This window comes from Lactuca serriola, chromosome 4, assembly GCF_051521515.1.
Source record: "Lactuca serriola cultivar US96UC23 chromosome 4, Lser_US96UC23_V15, whole genome shotgun sequence".
In the NCBI taxonomy this organism is placed as follows: domain Eukaryota; kingdom Viridiplantae; phylum Streptophyta; class Magnoliopsida; order Asterales; family Asteraceae; genus Lactuca; species Lactuca serriola.
The window spans coordinates 123,306,722-123,311,787 of record NC_136411.1 but is presented as its reverse complement, the minus strand read 5'-3'; positions in this window follow the sequence as shown (position 1 = coordinate 123,311,787).

Sequence of the window (5,066 nt, the reverse complement as noted above, 5' to 3'; positions counted from 1 at the left end):
CATTAGAGGTGCAACATCTGAGGCACTAAGCTTTCAAGAGTCAAGGATCTACAAGGAGTTCTTGTTATTACTACATAACAAGCAAGGTAATCCTCAAAACCATTTTGTTGTATAATTTTCGAAATTGTATGGTAGATCTAGGTTTTATTGCTTTGGTATTCAATTTGCATGTTCAACTAGTGAAAACTTAGATCCAAAGCAATTAGGGTTGCATGATCACATATGGTGTAGTTACTCTCATTACCCATCAGTGGTATTAGAGCCTAGGATGATTTTTAGTTTATTTTGATGCATATGTGTATTATCCAAAGGAGGAGGGATTAGATTCGTCAATCTGTTCATAAAACTAGACGAGTTCCACATGGGACTCAACGAGTTGGTCCAACTCGATGAGTTCACTACCCTGAACTCGAAGAGTTGACTCGTCAGATCCCTGATTTTTCAAATTTCATATCTTGATTTGATTAGGATAATTGCCTAAATTCATTTTTATTGCTTAAAATTGAATTTTCTTAAAATTTAATGATATATCCTTATCACGATTATTGGTTTGGCCAATTTTTAAAACAAAGACAAAATTATTTGATTAATTTGATTATTTAAAATTCGATCTAGTATTTTCTGAAATGTTTTAAAAATACAACACTTGGTTTCGGAATTTAAAATTTATTTAAAAGTTTAATTTTGATATCTGAAATTCTAGAACCTTAGTATTTTAAAAGGTTTAAAGTACATCCTTATGGATGTTATTAATAATTTAATTAAGTGTTTAATTGAAATATAATTAATAAATCCATAAAAAAGTTTAAATTTAATCAAATTAAAAGTTTAATTATTAAAAGATTAAACCCCTAGTATTTTAAAAGTTTAAAATACACCCTTATACTATTATATAATTAAAAGCTTTATATATATATATATATATATATATATATATATATATATATATATATATATATATATATATATATAAGAAAAGTCGGTCTTACCATTAGTATGTCTCATTCACGAAACTGGTCTATAAGGGGTGTTTAAGGAAGCAGCCTGTAAAATGACCATTATTGGGTATCCATTCTTACCACTGCACTCTTGACTAGTGGAGGGTAGTTAGCCGAATGGATAGGATAGGACACTAAACTCTCATTAAAAGTATAATGACATAAAGTAACTAAACCTTTTCTAAAATTGCATTCTTAGTTACTTTAGGAAAAATGTGAATTTGATGCGAACCCATGATCATTGCACCTTATTGGTCGTTAGTGGAGCGTGCATGGTTAATCGGCACAGTAATATGGGACCAATATTGTAGGCAACGGTTGTCTCACAAATTATCATTGATCATGGAGCGTTTGTGGTTAACCGACACATTGATTAGGTGGTAAATGACATGAAGAATACCAAGCTAATTTGCATGGTTATTCATATCTTGTTTGTGATCCTCGGCATCACAGTCACAAAGTGAGAGCATATGATGGAATAATATTCCTTAAAGATCGAAAGATTCAAGCAGAAAAGCAATAAATAACACAATAAAGAACACAATAATGATTTAACCGATATCGAAGGATTAAACTTTAACACCCCAAAAGAGCTCGATGAAGAACTTCGAATGTAGAGGTGTTTAGGGTTACAATGCAATAAATGATTATCAAAAGACTAGCGTATCAAAGGTATACATGCATGCACTATATATAATACGTAACCCTAATCTATAATCACGGTTGGACAGGCCCAAACTGGATATACAAAAGAATGGCTCATGACGCAATACATAATACCCAACAATCTCCCCCTTTGCATCAATGGAGCCAAGAGCTCAGTTCGGTTGAGCTATCGTGGACTTCTTCACAGTCTTGAACACACCCGATATAATAGCCAAAAGAGTTTGTCTGAAAGTGATGTACCACCGCAGCATGTCTGTGAAGTTCTTCTTATCTGACTCGAAATTCGCCTTACACCGATGAATGATATTAATGATATGTTCCAGGAAGTCGGTCGAGAATAAGTGTTTGTCAACAAGAGTAAATAAGAACCTTTCACCTTTGGCTCTTGTAAACAAAACCGTGAGGTGCGCATAATCAATTTGACCGAGAGTCATTTTATTGACATCTCCTGGCTTTGCAGTAGGCAACCGTTGGTTTCTTCCTCAAGACATTTGCCAGTTCCTGATCCATCTTCGCAACTTCGTGGATATAGGAGGCTAACATCCTTTTTAGATGGTCTAAGATTGGTCCATATTCCTTTGCATTAGTGAGCAAAATGTTGAAGAGCAGGATCCAATCATGAGGATTCATGTTGGGAAGGTTTGCCAGGGAAATGATAGAAACCGAGTTATGCGAACCTCGGTTTATCTTGAAAAAGACATTAACAAACTTCCCTGCAGGCGATGGTTTCAGCACCTTGACCGTAGTAATCGTTTGCGCACTCCAGGTCAGATACTGAGGCTGACCAAACTTGAGATAAAAATCAATGAGTTCACGGTCAACCTGAGGATGGGGCGAAGGGACTTCAACTGTCGGCTCAAAACAATGGAAAACAAATGCCTTTCGAGTAATAGGCATGTCGAACTGCGAATCCCTTGTATTATCACAGTCAAACGAAGTCACAGGTTCCAGCCAGAGTGTGCTTGGAGACTCTATAGCTTCTTTGATCAGTGTTTCTTTAGTCCAAGGAAGGAACAACATCTTCTTGCAACTCAGTGCATCATCCTTTTCTTTCTTCTTTCTTTCTATGTCTTCGGCTTCCTTAGCGACACGAAGAGTTTCGTCTAACTCCTTATCCCTTTTCTTGCGTTTGAGGGCATCAACGATAGTCTCTTATTCATCATCACTGTCATAAGCAGAAGCACCTTTCTTCTTTTCTTTATCACCAGAACCCAAAGCTACATTAACCTTCGGTTCGGTTTTGATGATGACCTTCGGTTTAATAGGAGGAGGTTGTTGTCTACCTTCTCCCCCTTGTTGCGGAGTAGGCATCCTCTCTGAAACACCCTTCATTTCTCGTAAGAGTTCAATTGAGGGAAGGAGTTTGGAGGTCAAATAATTTCTAATTGTAAGGGTAAGAATGGGATCATGAACCTGAAGCACATTGTGCAACTGAGAAAGAACATCCCCAGCACAACTACGAAAAACGGATCGTTCGGTTTTTAATAAGGAAATCTCTTTTTCTGCCTTGGCAATTTCTGCTTTCTGCACTTCATTTATAGTGGCCTGTTGAGCAAGATCTTCGCATAGTTTGCGTTCCACTGCGAAATCAGAAGCAAGCTGTTGTAACCGAGAGTCAACAGTAGACAAAAAAATATTGCTATCAGCAGAGATGTCGAATCGAACAGTCTCAAACTTGGCTTGCTCGACTTGAAGGGATTGAGAATGAGAATCAACTGATGCAGTCACCTTCGCAGCGTTCGACTCAGCATGACCCTTTTTAGAACAACATCATTATACTTCTTCGTGGAATTGATCATCGTATCAAGCTTTTCATTAACACTGTCGAGATGTTGCTTGGTCACCAGAGTAGCCTCATCTTCATCACTTGGAAGTCGGTACGGGCTATAGTAAGTGGAATCGAATTCGAATTCAGCTCCTCCAAGAACATCACCAGACTCACTGGAAGCAGTTGGGGAAATAGGCTCAGGTGTGACTTTAGGGGGTTCTTCAGTCTTTGCCCCCACATCAGATGTGTAGACGTTAACTAAAGAATCGGTTGTGGTGGTAATGATGTGTATAGAGGTGAGAGTTGCTTCGGTTGTTTGGGAAATAATGGGAGGTGGAAGAGGAGAAGTGGAGATTGGGATAGTGCATACAAGTGGTGGTGGAGCAACTGTAGAAGTAGGTTGTGATGAAGTTTGGGGTGTAGGAGCAACCGAAACCTAAACTGTTGTCTTTGGTGGAGAAGGGGGGGGTGTAAGAACAAAATCATTGACATTTTCCACCAGAGTTGGAGACCGAGTAGGTGTATTACCCCTAGGAGAACCTTCATGCTGTTCTTCCTCTTCTTCACCTGCAGACTACTCATCTTTCTGTTCTGAATGGGAAGGAGAAGGAGTTTGATTTTTGTGAGCGATTTTCTTTACTTTCTTTGGAACATAGGAATCACCTTCGTCAGCTTTCCTTTTCTTGGACTTAGCGGGTTTGGAAGAGGTATCTTCAGTGTCTTCTTTCTTAAGAATGGCTTTCTTCCCCTGTTTAGCAAGTTTCTCAACTTCGTCTAAGGTTGCTTGCATCTTCGGAGTCAATTTTCGTGGATTCTTGGGAGGAAGCAATTTATATTCAGAGATATGTCTACTTTCCTGAGAAACAGACTGGTACATTGTTTCAAGAATAGAACCATTGTGTAAAAACCTGGTTGGATACGCCACGATTATCTTTTTGGTATGGAGGGAGGAGACAAAGGAGAGCAGAGAATCCTTCATCACCGGAACCTTGAGATAGGTTATTGCCCTTTGAGCGACAATGGTCCAAAAACGACCACAATAAATTTCAAAATGCTTGGTAGAGGAAGACAAGCTCTGCACCAGTTGGGTCCAGATCAATGAACCATAGTCCAGGTTGAGTCCATTGTGGAGACCGTATAGGATCGTCATAAAGCATTTGTTCGAACCATCGGATCCACCAACACGCACAGCTAACCCCTCGTGAAGAAGGGTGAGTAACCCATTCCATTGAGGGGGTAAACAAGATTTCTTGAATTTGGTGAAGGTGGTAAGCACCTCAGTGTAGCCCATCTCATAGAACATTGAGAACAGTTGAGTCGTAGTAATAAAGTCTGGGGAGATGACTGAGGCATCTACTAAAAGCCCTAGTAGAGAGCAAAATCGTCCTTTTGAAATAGAAGCCCTGTGAGAATGAATCTGAAAGAAGATTCTTTCTTTGTTCTTGTCATAGGTTGCTATGGAGTACACCTGGGACAATAATGACATTGGAATGGATTCCACTTGTGTTAGAGCGATTACAAGAGGGGAATACTTCAGACATTCCACGACTTGAAGCATGTATGGATCATACAGGAATGGATTCATTTGAATGATCATGTTCTGATTAGGTTTAATCACGAGTAAAGAAGATGAA